This window comes from Polistes dominula, unplaced genomic scaffold (genome assembly GCF_049000335.1).
Source record: "Polistes dominula isolate Pdom_NZ unplaced genomic scaffold, Pdom_raw_medaka contig_24, whole genome shotgun sequence".
In the NCBI taxonomy this organism is placed as follows: Eukaryota; Metazoa; Arthropoda; class Insecta; order Hymenoptera; family Vespidae; genus Polistes; species Polistes dominula.
The window spans coordinates 3125021-3141953 of record NW_028301150.1 but is presented as its reverse complement, the minus strand read 5'-3'; the positions used below and the strand labels follow the sequence as shown (position 1 = coordinate 3141953).

Here is a 16933-nt window from a genome sequence, read left to right as displayed (position 1 = left end):
AATCGATCTGATTATGAAAAAGTTTTCACCTCGAAAAAAGCCACAGCAACGCGTGGCCGGGGCACCCTAGTATATATATATATTGAAGAACGAAACAAAGGAAGTAAATAATGGGAAAGCAAAAAAGTATCGATTATACTTAATCGAGTTGTACCTACCTCTTGTTTTCCTTTCTTCGTGTAATTATTTCCACGAGGGAAAACAATTTTTCATAAATACTGTGAAAGTTCAGTGAAATCCAGACGATATTAGTTTAATATTTTTATAGTATAGAAAGAGTTTGATCGGAAACAAAAAAAAAACAAAAATGTGCGCAAATTAAAAAATGTTTTTTTTTTGTTGCTGTTGTTGGAACGTAGCGATGGTATGAAAAATTTCAAGAATGGTTCTTTAATCATAACTTTTAAAGCGTAAAAAGCTTTGTACGATTATTTCACCCGCCTACGTATGAATTTTGTCGGTCCTTTCGAATCTTCTGGTAAACAAATAATTTGTTATTTATATGTCTCTTACTTTTCGTTTCATGCGTTTTTTAGTTTTTTTTTTTTTTTTTTATTATTATTATTTCGAAATATTTCAAAATGTTTGATATTTTCCTCGTATTATTTTGTAATCATCGTTCAAATTCTAAATCAAATAACACAAGGTAATTTTTGTCCGCTCAAAGATTATACTTGTAACATTAAAAAATTCCATCTCTTCGTGACAAGTATACTCGTCACACAGTTATCAGCTTTTTACATTTTGGCTTGGAAAAACTGGAACTTAGCCAACACCTTCTTCGAAGGATTCGCGAAATCTTTGTTTTCTTTGCAAGTTTTATGCATGAAGTCGCATCATCCGTGCTCGCGTATGTACACTCTTTTATCTTTCACACAGTTATTTTTTCGTACAACGAAATTTCTCTATTTTTTGTACATAAAAATAAAAAAGTAAAATTAATTTGAATTTATTTTATAAAAAAAAAGGGTCGAGATATTTTATTCACTTTTTTCCCCGAGCCATTAATAAATTAATCGATAAAAAACAAAAAGGGGAAGATAGGTACTTAATAATATTTTCTCTGGTGTTATTACCACAGTATAATACACATGTATAAGTATATACATAACATTGATATAAAAGTAAATTGAAGGTAGGGTGTCCGAAGGGATTTGAAAGTAGATGCGAGTTATATCTTCCACCTCGATTCGTAGTGATGTTACCAGTACGCAAAATCGCTCGTGTCGTTGACATGGTAATCGAAAACGAGATCTGAAATTCCTTTGTAAGAGAATAAATTGGATGGCGCCGGCGTTGCTAGTTCTGCCCAAGCCAAGCACAAGCATTGGTCGTCGCCATCCTATGGCGAGAGGAAAAAGGTGAGTTATTGAAAATACAATATGCTCGTGGAAACCTTTTCTCCATTGGGATGCATATATATATATATATATATATATATATATAAATTTAAAAAGAGAAAAAATATATACGTGTAACATTGATACCCTATGCGAAACAAGAAAAAGGAATAAGAAAAAACAACTTCTTATAAATTACACTCTAAATAAGTATGCATATATGTATATATGTATATTGAGATAAGAGAAAAAAATTTGTTACAATAACACACTAATATAAATTTGATAATGATAACGATAATGATAATGATAAAATTTGTTAATAATTTTATTTATAATCTTACAATTTGGTAACATTATATTATTATAGAAAGAATTTTATATTGTTAGTAGGAAATATTGTATGGTAATATGAAAGAGTACATTTTCTTGAAAATTGGCTATTAAAGTTAATCAAGTGTGAATATTCTTATGTGATAGATACATGTCTATAAAATATCTATAAAATCGATCTTTTTATATCGACACTGTATAGATAAATAGAGGACATGTTTAACTTTATAACGATTGTGGTTTCACGTTTCTATGATTTTCTATTGTGAAGATTTAACGTTTGGAAAGTTATTCAAAATTTAAAAAACATATGGTATTAAGCGTAGTAAATAATAAAGAATTATGAATTTCATAGTTGTAGTATAAATTCTAGGAATATATGTAGGTCATTGTGTTAATACTCCTTTTTAATAAAATTATTTAGATCAGTGGGTCATATAAATATCTTTTATTTTTATGAAGAAATCTTCAGAGAATTAAGATTCACAGAGATTTCGAACAAACACAATTTCAAAGGATAATTTTTTTTGCATATTTTTTCAATCTACTATTAATCATTAATTCGATATTTATTATAAACAATTTTTCAGACTACTTAAAGCAAATATTTGTCTATTTTTTAGTTCATCAATAAAAATTATTTGGAACTTCGTTATAAACATTGTCAATAAAAATATAAAGTGTTAGAAATGATTTTTGAAATGAAGATTTTCAATGAAATAAATAATCGAACGATTCATCGAAGTTTTAAGAAACGAAATCGAAAGATTACGTTTTAGTTTTTTCATCTGTATGTTCTTCATAAACGATCAAGAGGTTTTAACTGTTATGGGGTTTTGGTATCGCGTAGAGAATCGCTTCGACATAGTCTTCATAAATACCAATAGCACGTTATGAGTAATAGTTCGATGTTACGCTCGTAACAAAGAAAGGAATGTCGGTGTAGAAAGGAAAAAAAAAAGGTATCAGGCTTCCAGGCGAATCTGCTCTCGAATAGAAAAAAAGAAGAGACAAAAATAGAAGAGAGAGAGAGAGAGAGAGAGAGAAAGAGACACTCTGGATTCCGTGTTATCGAGTTCCCATTTATCAAGCGCCCTTTTAAAAAAAAAAAAAGAACGAAAGAAAACATAGAGTACATACACGCGGGAGCTCGCTATACCTACGAAAAAAAAAGAACGATACGAGCATGCTCATCCTTTCGCGCTCTTTGTCGAGAAGTGTATTGATTTTGCGCAAAACTAAAAAAGTTCTAGCTCAAAAAGGTGAATGGGTTATAATAGAGAGAAAGAGAAAAAGAAGTCAATCAAGGAGTTTCGATGTAACATTAAGGAGACTACAGAATCTTTTACATCGATTTTTATTTTGTTCCAAATTTTCATATTTGTAAAGTCCTACTTTCTTCAAAATTCGTATAATATTACAAAAAATTATTATTTGTTATATTTCAAATACGTTTGAGAGATCAAAAATTGATATACCATAGGTTATTTTGTAAAAGGCAATAAAATAGAAAGGGAAGACGTTACTTTTGACAAATAACAGATCATTTAGAAACGAAACGTATTCTTCCTCGATCGACTAACAATACTTTAAAGTATGCAAATGAAGACTATTTTCTCGATCTAGTAATCTTCTCTCTCCTATCCCTCCTCTCTCTCTCCCCCACCCCCTCCATACTTTACCATCGTGAAATTAAATGTAAAGCATTAAATCAGCCCGGCGTCGAACCGCCGTAATGCAATTAAGCAAAAGGAAGGTTCCTGGAGATACATTAATTCTGCCTCGTGAATTATGCTCTGTCGAGCGCAATGCGCATTTCATTTGCGCCAACGACAAATTAATAGCGAGAGGTTCAGTTGCACGCGCGATGTTCTCCTCCCAGTTTAAAACGCTTCGTTGATTTACAAACGCAAAGAGACTCAACGGACGGTACTAACCGACACCTTCCCTCCGTTAATTTCAACTTATCTGATAATTATCACGATATATATCTCCCTCTCTCTCTCATCCTCTTACTATTTTCTACCTGCTAACGTCGTTATATTTGATATTTCAATTGAACGTTATTAATTTATTAATTATGATTGTTTTTTCTATTTATTTTTTATTCCATAAAATGGAAGGTCTAAAAAGTAATAGGCTTCGAATTTGTTCGAGCATTAATTCTATTACATAAACTTTATTGCAAATGTATTCGAGATACACGATGTCTTGTTTTTACGTTGCGTATTCAAGAAGTTTATTACTTTCCTATCCGAAATTCCTTTTATGTAATATGAATGTACTAATAAAAGGAGTTATACTCTCGCAAAAACAAATCGAACGCTATATAACTCTTTAAATAATTCAAACTCGTTTTGTATAATTTACCTGTTAGAATTTCTCGTACTATGAACACATAACATTCAGAAGAAACAAATATACATTTTTTTTTCAAATTACGATGATTTATATAATTGATAAATTCATATCGTTTATGGTTTACCAAGTGGATCTTGTTTGTCGAATTAAACTATTAAATTCATCCTAACGATAATATTCGACTAAAATTGAATGTCAAACTCATGTAACATTGTCGATGATAATAATAATAATAATAATAATAATAATAATAATAATAATAATAATAATAATAATAAATGGTAAACAGTAAACAGTTGGTTAATAATTATTATTGTTTTTCTTTAAAAATGCTGACAGCATAACTCTCTCTCTCTCTCTCTCTCTCTGTCTCTCTTTCATGGGTCTAACACTGTAACATGTGCTTCTAATTTTCATCGTTGGATCATAATTACGTTTCAAGCTTGTGTTACGAAACGGTTAGGCGAGCATATAGAGAGTATAGTTCGCGTTCGCTCGTTTCTATGTACAGCAGCGAGTGGTAGGCGAGTACGCGCTCAGGTATGAATATCTTGGATTATTAGCCGACTCGGAATATTAATCCCGGTTAACGGCAAGTGCCACGATAATGCTGACACGTGCGCGGCAGTCACGTTCAATTTATGTGAACGAACATTGGAGCACTACCATTCGCCATCACCGTTCTCCGCGATTTATTTGACTTAGTGTCCTTCTCTACGTATATGTCCTGAAGAAACATCCTTGAATGATAACATTTCGTTTTAAATAGTCCAACCATACGTGTATATATATATACTTTCTTCTTTATAAGATGAAATCGAATATCTACGTTTTATTACGAACCCTAGATGAATTCCAATAGAAGATTTTTTTGAACAACGCAGTCGTTTCAGTTGCTAGATTAAAACCCACCCTTTCGACTTTAATTATTCGATCCTTCTTCGATCATAGTTATTCGCCGATTTGATTGAGATAGGTGAACTCCTACCACATCGTCTATTTTTAGAATATTTTATTGGAAAATCGGTTCAGACTTAATTTCATATTTCTCAAGTATTCGGCATATTCAATATTTGATATTCCTCCGAAATCGTTGAATAGTCTTCGAAATTATATATTCATTTTGAAACATTCTTACACGAACGTCCGATGTTCCTCTATTTCTACAATTGTATAATTTAAAATACATAATTTTGTAATAACTCAAAGTTAACAATTAATTCATCGATATTTAAATATTCATTTTGTCAAATTGTTTTAATATTTCTTCGCAATGCATTAAACATTTCAATGTTTTTCACTTTACTTTCATTTCATCAATTCTCGTTTCGAATAAATAAATAAAATTATTATTATTATTATTATTTAATTGTATTATTAACAAAGATAAAATAGATGTCGTAAAAAATTTGCACTTATTTTAAAATCTATAAAAGTTTCGTCTATTTTTTCATTCATAAATTTTTTATACCTAATTAATATATTATTAAAAAAATAAATAAAAAGATTCAACAAAAAGGAAAGAGTTTGTCATAAATTTGTTCACTTAGTAACTACTATAGTTCGTATTTACCGATCTTTTCGTATCTGCAGCTGTTATTTCATGAAACTTTCATCGAAAGCTTCGTCGTAAATTATGCCGTATGCGTTTCAAGCGCGTAAGAGGATTTCCTTAACTCCTTTTACGAGGGAGAGGGTAAAAACTGTCAAGGACCATTTTCGAAACTTATTCCAATACTAACAAAGAACTCGCGAGAAGAAAATAGAGAAAAATAATGCTCGTTACTGTCAGTATTACTACTGTTCAAATATTTTATAACTTTGTTTCCAAATAAGCAGTTTATCTTTCACTGGATTTCTGGATGAATGTAATTTCTTTTACGAAAAAAAATTCGACAAATTTTATTCTAAAGAACATGATTTATAGAAACTAATATTTTACAATATCAGTGATATTTAACAAACATACGATCGAGAAATTGTTACTTTTTTCAACATAAATAAATATCCAACAACGAATGTATAGTCCAACGAGCAAATTGAATAGCTGCAAATTCGTTGAATGTTTTTCAACAAAAATACCTATATATATCATGTGTACTATAGAATGTATGATAAGCCAATGCTTGGAATGGAAAAAGCCACGAACTATTGTGTGTAACTACATACGCAGTGTACTGAAATCAGGGTTTTTGTTCTGTCACGTGTTATATATACGTACAAGTTTTTTAACATGACGCTATAATTGGCTTAGTTGAACAGAATCGTTCGTGTTACGTAAAGCAGCTTTTGAAAAAAGTATGAGGAAAATGAAAAAAAAAAAAGAAGAAAAATTGCATTGAGCTTCGAAATATCAATCGATTTCTGCTTGTTTTTGAATTCGTTTATTTTCACGTTCGTACTTTTGTCACAAAGAAACTTTTCCTTATATTCATATAATATGTTCGATTCAACTATTATAAATAAATCATTCAAATTGAACTCATTAAATATGTAATTAAGGTATACTAATGCATTTATTTCTTAATTTTCTTCATTAAACACACTAAATGTGGTAAGCGTAATGGTGTACAATTTGAATGGGAACTCACTGTTATATATCGATTTATTATGCTTCATCTGGGTGATTCGTATTACCATTTCCAAGTTCTTCTCATCCCATTGGAAAGATCAAAGTCGTCTTCATCTTCCAGTTTAAAAAAATCCTCCTCAACAAACTAAGCTCGGTACAGTTTCGAATCCTATTTAGTTCGTTTCAAAGACTTATCCTTTATGTCAGAACGTAACTACTTCCATCTGCATACGATATTATCATTGTGGCATGTTCACTTAACGGCAAATGGTACCATCAACGAAGTATACTATAATCGTTCTCGATTATTTTCACACGATAGTTGAAACGATGTGTCACTTCTCAGATAGAATAATACCCGTGTTATCATTGAAGATGACGAATGTGAACAGCTATTTCTGAGAGGGTATCAAGATAAATTTATAGTAACTTAACATTGAGAAATGAATTTTCTGGATTGAAACGACAACCAAGATAAATTAGTCTTTTAATTTTCGCAAAGTACGTTCTCATTAAATCGTGTGTATTGAGATAGAGATATTTATTTCAACAGGGAATATTTAAAAAGGTAAAACGTGACTCGTTTTCTACTGCAATTTGTACAAAATTGATTGGATAGGATTGTAGAAACACGTCGTTGCTCAGAAAATCGGAACGTGTAATCATGATCAAGCGGTATTGCATATAGCATCGTAGAAAATCGAAAAAACACGATGGAAATAAAGAAGGAATAGGTGGAACAGGAAAGGAACAGAAAAAGACAAAAGAAAAAATTCCAAGGTAGTCGTGGAATTCTCATAGCGACAGTTAAATGCATTGATCCGAAGCATTGTCATTCGCAAGATAAAAGATAGTATTTCTTTATTTGCCTTTGAATCGGAACGACATTTTACCTCTTACACTTTTTCGTTTTCTCGTCATCCAATTGTGACTCATGATGTTATTTTCGCATAAATATTTCATTGTGTTACCGTGGAAACGAAAAGACGAGTAGCAGAGAGACAAGGACGTTACAATTGTTTCGCTACTTTGACTATAAGTGAGAAAAAAGAAAGTAAGAGATAAGAGTTAGCTGTATTCGTTCATTCTAAAGTAAAATAAAAAAGAAAAAACGAAGAAAGAAAAATTCAAAAAAGGTTTCCACCTCTTTTCTAATAACTTAAACCTTTCATAGAGTCATGACCTCTTTTCTAGCTTTTTTCGTAATTTTTTTTTACATTCCAGTAAAATCCATCGTAAGAGATGTAAAACTCGTGTACGTGAACAAGTCGAAAGGTGACGTTTTAATCAAGCTAATGTCCCTCCAATCGTCGCGATCACACGGCAAACATAAATGTCTATATATTTCATGGAATAGAATGCGTCAACGTGACTTTGGACAAACTCGACGATCAAAAGCTGTGTTTGCGATTGGAGATTTCGAACGAGGACATCACGATGACTATTGTCTCGTGAGGAATAGAAATACACGAGAGTAAGGTACATATATACATGTATATATACTCGAGCTTAAACTCGGGATTTCTCGATAAATTTCTCCTAGATTTCGTCCTAACGTTTCCAAGCTCTTCTTTCATCATTATTGTTGCACTTTCTGTATAAAACATTCTTCGTGATAATAAAAATAAAAGTTTAAATTCCTGATGATAAATTTAAAGAATGATGGAGATAGTAGAAATTCGAAAGAAATTCCCGTCGTCGTCGTTTGTTTCAACAAAGAGAAATAATAAGGAACGAGGTCGGAATAAAGGGCTAGATATGGGAAGAGAAAGAGAAGCTTGCCCTCCCCTACCAACTTGTCTGTTGCTTTTGCTTGTCGCTTTTTAGTTGGGTGTGAGTCGATGAAACCGATGTTTTCTTTCCTTCTTTGAGTCCGTTCGTTCGCGTTTTCCAGGCACATCGCCCCCAGCTAAACTAGACGGACTCGTCATCCTTCCACTTCCTCATCGTCGTCGTTGTTGTCGTTGTTGTTGTCGTCGTCGTCGTAGTCGTCGTCGTTAGCTACAACAGTGACTCGTCGTTGTGGTGCTCGGTTTGTCGTTGGCGGTCGGTGCTTAACGGTATGCCGCCGAGGGGCGTTATCGCGTAGATTCTATTCAAATGAAACGAGTCCACGAACCACCAACCGACTTTCTCTTTCCCCTTTTCTCTCTTTTCTTCTAGTATTTCTCTTTTTGCCTGCCTGCCTGCCTGCCTGCCTACCCTTTTTCCATCTATGAATCTTCCCGGGACAACGACGACCGAATCGAAGTGGTAGAAAACGAGAGAAAAGCGAGAAACGACCTCGAGCAAGAGAAAATTGTTCCTGAAACAAAGAGCCAGAGTTGTACATGCGTTTTCACGACCCATCTTTCTCGCATGAGTTGAAAATTCTTACTCGTCTGGAAATAATCGAAGTAGATTCGATCTTTGATACGAAACTGATAAATATTTTCAAAATGAAATATTGGTAATGAAGATTTTTGTTTAATTATTAAATTAGTTAGAAGAACTGATACGATTTTGCAACGAGTATTGTACGTCGATGGTATAATTAAGCACAGACAATTTGTTTACACCCACGTGTTACCAGTTAACGTGAGAAATTATCGTCCACTTTGCTACCATTCATAATCACGAGTATGTTGGACGAACGTATTTCTCGGTTTTTGGTTGTACAGTACAGTTACAAGAATCATTTATTAAGTATGTCGCGTAACGCGGAGTAAATTGCACAGGGTAAATTACTAGACCGTATAACATCATGAAATGACCAAACGTAGGCTTTGTCTACAACAACGAGACTACATGATGAATATAACATACTAAATATTCGAGTATCTAGTTATCGAATTTTTTTTTTTTTAATGAATTTGCGATACCATTTAAATCGTAAAGATAAATTCGTGTACATATGTTTCATGTCATCACATTTTTCAGATAATTATTTTTTTCATATTAACGTTACTTAGATCGAAACCTTACCATTTCTTTATTTCAAGTGAAATTTCGTAAGCTAAATTTAGAATTTTATTGTTACAAGTTCTATTTTATTTCCGTTCTATACTCGCTTAGAAAGTGTATTAAAAGCACGCTCAACTGAATATGAAAACCATCGAGGCGTATTTGGTTTGAATGAATATATCAAACCATTTTTTTCAACGTGAAGTAATTAATATCTTTTTGTCTCGATGAAACTAACTTCTTTTTTTAATAGAAAATAAATTAAATCAATAAAGTATCTTTCTAAAAAGTAAATAATAAGTAAATGAACACAATTGAAATAGAACAAAGTTATTTTTTATTTGTAAATTTGAAAAGAAATGAAGAAATTTATTGTGTCTACATATAAATAATTTCTACAAACGAATAATAGTTTGTTAAAAAGATACTATACTGATGATTTTCTATCTATGACATACGATCATACTTCCTTCTTTTATTGCTCTCATTATTTCTTTTCACCATAGGATTTCGATATTGCTTTCTGAATTACCAAAAACTAAAATCTACTATTATTCTTTCCTCTGTCTCTCTCATTTTCTTTTTAGAAAATCTTAAAAATATTACCGCGAGATATATTGCCGCATCGGTAAATATTATCTTAAAATTAATTTTGTATAAAAACGCGAAAAGATGAAAAAGTAACGCATGGTAGTAAAAGAAAACAGTCTCTCATCATTGATAATACGACAGATAAAAATAAATTAAATAACTGTCGATAATAATGGAACGATATTTTTGCAGGAGATTCGTATTTTAAAATGGGGAGGAGGGGGGAAATGGGGAGGGAAAGATGAAATGTCAAAAAAGATAAGATAGAAATAAAAATAGAAAGAAGATTGTCGCATTTACGTGGAAGAACGTTTTTGCGGTAGTGGGTTTCCTTCTAAAAGTGGCTTCGCTATACGGCGAATGTGGCAATCTAAAGAGTGGGGGTAAAAGAAGAGAAAGAAAAAAAAAGATAAAGAAAGAAGTATAAAGACAAGGGTTGCAGACACGTTGCTGGCAGACATGGTCGAAGATTATGCCAGAGCGTAGGCAATGGGCGGCGCCGTGCACAGCGGGTTTTGAGCATGAAAAAGAACAGGGATGCTTTTGGCTTTTCGTACAGTGAACGTTAGCTTCCATTTGCCCAAGGCATTCGTCACCCTGTGACCTCTAAACGCAAAAGACAAGAAAAACATTCCTTGAGAATACCCTAAATGTCTTCGAGATTATTTATCAATTTTTTTTTTTAAATAGGTTCATTTCATTTCTTATATTTAGATTTTATTTTTCATGATATAAATGATTATTGTGTAATTTTGTTTAATGTTACTATTAATTATTTCGAAATATTCAATGTTCTTACTGAGCTAGTAAAATGTTAAAGAATTAAAAGAAACATTTTCAGAAAAATAGGAAGATAAAGGTACATCGTATTTGACGAAATTATCCAGCTATCCATAATACCATTGACATCCTTTAAAAGCCGACTTTCACGTAGAGCTTAACGTACGCAAATGGAGCTTAGCACGTAATTTGTTTCGAGAATTATTTGGCTTTGGGTTTAATCTACTACAAATTTCTTTCAATTCATTCTATTTATTCATTAATCTTTCATTGCTTTTATTCAATAAACGTTTTCAGCGTAGAGTTTCATATAGAATAGCGTTAATATTAAATTCTGATAATAATCGATCATGTAATAAATGAAATAAATTTATTAAAAATTTTTTAATGAAATTTGAACAAGAAAAAAAATATAAATGTAATATTTTATATCTTTAAAGCGTATTTATTATTTTTCAACGTACATCAACGATTCACAAGCTTACTATCTTTAAACGCGGCAATGGCATCATATTTTCGAGCTCTGTCGGACTGAGAAAAGATTTTATTTCGTTCGGGAGGTACCCGTGTGGAATATATCTCCCAAGTGGGCCTGGACCTCCTAACGCTCACTCGCGATACGTGTCGCAACTTTTCATATTCTTTCTTTTTATTTCAAATTCACTGGTTCGCTTTGGAAAGCATTCGTGGTAAAAGGAATTCGAAGAGAAATCGGAATTCAGGTCGGTCGAGAAACATATCTTTCGACTCGACCTCTGCTTTCATTGCTCTAACTTTTCTACTTTTTCGTGAGAATTGTAAAAGCGTCGAACATTGGAGGAAAGATACCATAGACTTTCTTTTTTTTTTCTTGGTATAACAAAAAGAAAATATAAAAAAGAAAGGAATCACCTTTACGACCATAAATGTTATAAATTTTCTAAAACTAAAATTTATTTGTATTGGTATTTCGATTTATTTTCGATAAACATCTCGTAACAAGAGTTTACTACTCGATCACGATCTTACCATGAACTTGAGATGAAAACATTGGAAAATAAAAATAATCAATTGGACTTTTATCAAACTTCTAAAAGAAATAAACCTTTGTATAAAGCATTGTTTCGTAATAGGTTTACAGTGATTGTTGAATAAGAAAGTTCATATAGTTTTTTTTTTTATAATAAAAATCTATACTCGCGCGTATAATACCTATGTTATTGTCAAGTTTTCTTATTCTAATATTGGTTTTTATTTGTCATCCTCCTTTTCGTTTTTCTCTCTCCCTCTCTCCATCTTTTGTATACCAACGCGTCAAGTTCGTTCTCTCGTGGCTCAAATGAAGATAAACGACGATGGTCGTTGATTCGCGGTTTAACTATACTTTACCATACTCTCTATGCAGTGATTGATCACAGGAAATCTATCGGATGAATAGATTATCGTTGTAATCCTTAGGAAGATGCATAGCCGCGAAGTACGTATTTTAGACTAGCTACTTTTTTCTTCAAAAATCGATATATAGAGAGATTTACTTTATTCGCAGTAAAAGATATTTCAATCAAAATAAAAGATTATCTTTTAAGATGATCCTACTTACTATCCCTTTAACTTAACATTAAATTAATTAACAATTTAGCCATGTTTGATTACTAGTTGTCGACAAATTATTAAAGTCAAGTAACATATTCACGTATAATAACGAATAGTATATAATATAGAATATAAAGTATAATAACGAATATTATTATAAAATAAGTGTAAACATATGTTAGTAAAAAAGTTATTCGACACGTATATAATGGAGAGTAAAAAAAATTATTTAACGTTTAAATTCCTAAAGATATTATTACGAACAATTTTTTTAATTTAAATAATTTTTTACTACATTATTAAAATAAGAGTAATAAAATAATATTAATATATATATTGTACCCAAAATTTCTATGATCGTTAACATAATAATTACTATACCTGACATAGACATTGCATAGGTCGTTTAGGTAATGTCAAGTCTTGTAGTGGTGAGCTTACCGAGGGTGGTAATAATCGTATCATTGAAAATTCTATTCCGAACGACCATTATCTGTTACGATCAGTTTTTCCCTGTCGTTAGGATGTACCTTCATTTTTATTTTATTCTTTTCTTTTTTTGTTTTAAATAGTTCTATTTCTTTTATTCGAACCTTTTATTCTAACGAACAACTCTAATCAAATCACGTTACACAGCGAGTAATAAAAAAAAAAAAAATTAAAATAGATTTTTATTACATCTGTACGTTTAATTCATTCTCAGTTATTTATTTTTCGACACGAGACATCGTTCCTGGCAATTTGTTAAACTAGTTGATAACATTAATTAGCTCGTACTTCGAAACGAACCGCAACCGTCAAGGCGCGACGATTTAGCTCGCGGATTTTAAATAAAAATTGAATTTCCCGAGATACCTACCTCTACGTGCCATCCAACCGATCGATCGTCACTTGCCACAGTTGAAGTGATTTTAAAAGAGGGGTAAAAATGGAATGGTAAAATATAAAATATGCTGTAAACGAATGAAAAGCTTCTTTCGAAGAATCGCCTGAAAATTCGAACTTCCCCTATCTATAAAAAGAAGTATCGGATTTTTATTGGTTTCCCTATTTTCTCTCTCTTTCTCTCTCTATCTCTCTTCTATTGCTTCCCTTCTCTTTTTCCCGATAAACGAACATCTTGACCTGCTTCGATCATGTTCATACTTTATTACCAATCAATGTTCGCAAACGCACGAACGAAACGAAGTAAAAATTTTCTTCTCAGTTTTTGCATCTCAATTTTTTCATCTTCCGTATAAAAAAAAAAAAAAAGAAATACAAAAAACACGTTTGAACCTAGAACGCTGTATTTCATCTCTCAGACTTTATTTCCTGATTAATACTCGGCATGATAAACTTTTTAGGTGTTTATGCATGTGTTGTATACACGCACGATTCTGTATATATATATATATATGTATACGCTATAATCTCGGATTGCTTTGACGTGTGAGTTCGCACAGAGGCAATCGATTTTCCAGCTCGGCTCTTCTACAACACCGTCTTCATACGATTTTTCTTGAAAATCGGAATTGGCCCTGCCACTTCTACTTGGTTGAATCCGACAAGCATTTTCACATTTTCAAATCGAGCTCGGTTATTTCGAGCGAAGCTTTCTCATCGGCCTCGGATGTTTTAAGAGCATCGAAGGATGTATCGTGAACGAGAGACTATTAGATCAACATGATCGTCGAGATTAAAACCAAATAGATTTTCAGAAAAATTTAACATGATTTATACATTAGATTATCGTATATTTATATTATCATTTTATTTTATTTAATTGTTTTATCTTTTTATAACATGTATTTACAATGTTTTTTAAAAAATTGTATGAAATTGTAAACATCGTCATCTATCTAGAATTGATCAAAATAATATTACTTTTATGATTAACGATTGATTTTCAAATTACATTTTTGTTTAGTTACAAAAAATAACATTAACATGTCACGCCTAGGTATAATTTTTACGAGTTAGTTACAAAATAATCTCGAAACCATCGTTGTTTGAAACAGAGATACTTTAACGTCCCAGAGAGACCACATCTCACGTAGCTAACAAAATCGCAAGGTATCCTTTGTATCCAGTACTCTCTTGGGTGAAGCCAATTAACCGGTTTGCCTTTATCTCATGGCGCGATATCAAACGCATCGTCGAAATGTCAGGAGGTTCCTCTCTGTGCGACACAATAGAAGCCCCTCCTGTTACCCTTTCTCTCGTTGTCTTTATCTTCTTTTCTTTAGAACTTAGTGTTGTCAGTCCAGAATGCCAGTAATTCATTAGCGAAAGACTCGCCAGAGACAGAGAGAGTGAGAGGGAAAGACATAAAGATAAAAAGAATGAGATATAGACTGAATTCTCTCATCATACGTACGAGAAATCTCCCAAAGGAGACCCTCGTTCATTTCTCTTTCTCTTTCTCTTTTTGTATCTCCGTTTTTCTTCAAGTACCTCCCTCCTATCCACCTTTTACTAAAAACTTTTCCTTCCTATTTCTCCGGAGATGATGGAATCCACATCTTTTGTTCGGCTTTACCCCCCCAGGCCAAGTTTTACCTTTCCTTTTCTCTATCCATGATGTGACATTAAACCAAAGAAAAAAAGTACCTTACACGCATGGTTTCGTCATAGTAAAGCTTCACGTATTCATAGGTATTATATCCGAGAGACGTCATTAAACGAATGCAGACAAAAAAAGATATCTGTTACATATCTGACGTGGATTCTTTCTAAAATTTACGATAAATTCATCGTGTGTTGATTTCTCGTTAGGTTTACAAAGAGAAATGACAAAGAGAAAGAAAAGCATATTTTTTTTTATATTTAAATAAGAATTTATCGATTATCTTTAAATATCTTTACGAAGAATTAAATTTGATAAATATTTAAAACAACAATTACGTTAATATAATTGAAATGCGAACTGTTCTAAAGTCGTTTCGTCAAGCCACATCCTTGAAACCACCCTTCAATAAAAAGAAGATAAAGACAAATGGATCGATAGGAAGGGATGGGGGAAAGTAAGAAAGAAAAAAAAGGAGATAGAGAGAGAGAGAGAGAGAGATAAGAACGAAGAGAAACTTGGAGCCTCGCGAAAATACCAAATATCCGTCAACGTGCTTCGAATCGAGCTCAATCTTATTTGGCTTCATCTCCATAAATCCCCGCTAAATTTGAACGCGCTTGAACGAAAGATTTCTGTCTCTCTTTTCTTCCTCTTTCACTTTCTCTCTCTCTCTCTCTCTCTCTCTCTTTTTGCTTGCAAAGATGGGTTTTCCTTAGAAATTTCTAAAGCTTCGATTTAGGAGGCCTGAGAGGGATGGAAATACAAGGGAGGAAGAGAAAGTAGAAAAAAAGAAAAAGATTGACGACCGATATATGTGTGAATAAATATATATAAAGAAGTATAGGGAAAAGTATATATGTGTGTACATATAATATATATATACTCTCTTTTTAAAAGTCCAAAAGAGGTGAGTGGATAACCAACAGGCAATTTGAGAGATATAACAGCTTACGATGTGGCCTGCTATCGTATCCATCTACGTACCTCGTCGTAAATAAAGTTTATCCTTTGAGCATTTCATCACACTTTAGATAATTCTAACGAAAGGATTTATCGATGTTCAATCATAGTTATTTTCTTTCAAAAAGGAGAAAAATAATGTTTTATATTAAAGTATTAAAGATATAAGATGAGATGAGAAATATTTGTTGAGATTTATATGAAGGCCAAGGATCGTGTAAATAAAATGTCAGGAAATAGTTTTCTTTTTATTATTATCATTATTGTTATTATTATTATTATTACTTTTCTTTTATATTCCCTTTTCAGATATTTCAGAGATAAATAAATTTAATCTCATTTCGCGAAATGAGAATCGTCATACAGCCATATTTTTCTTCTTTGTCTATTTCGAGTGAAAAGCTGTAAATCAGGGAAATAAAAATCCCTGCAGTAGAAGGAATACCTTTCGAGGAATCTATGACAAAGGCGCACCAACGGCTCCCAGCATCCCTTCTGGTCCAGATTCGCTCGGAAACTTATTTATTTAAAATTCCACTCTTTCGTCGCGAGTTTCGAAGTAATTCCATCAAAAGTATGCTCGGCATTTCGTGGAAAGTTATTAAAGAGCTTTCGCCGAACACAGTCCGTGTCCTCCATTGATGTTCGTGACACGAAATCTTTTCTACTTTTATATTTTTTTATTTTTATTTTTTATTATCTTCTTTCCACTTTTTCTTTTCATTTCTTTTTTTTTTGCGAATTTTCATATCACCATACGTATATATCTATAGATATAGATAAAGGGATAGATCTGCTCCTACATGTGGGTACTTTTACGAAAATCGTACATCCATTTAACGTGCACGTAGTATAAGCATGAGACACAGCATCTTACAGAAAATCGAATGTGCGTTTATGCATCTTTCATGGCACGTTTCTGCGTCTTCT

The 16933-nt window shown here is 32.1% G+C and overlaps 1 protein-coding gene across 3 annotated transcripts in view; it reads left to right on the top strand.

Annotated features, from left to right (window-relative positions):
* Positions 1-16933, top strand: part of rg (A kinase anchor protein rugose) — a 198931-nt gene that overhangs the window by 72359 nt on the left and 109639 nt on the right. The window lies entirely within an intron of this gene.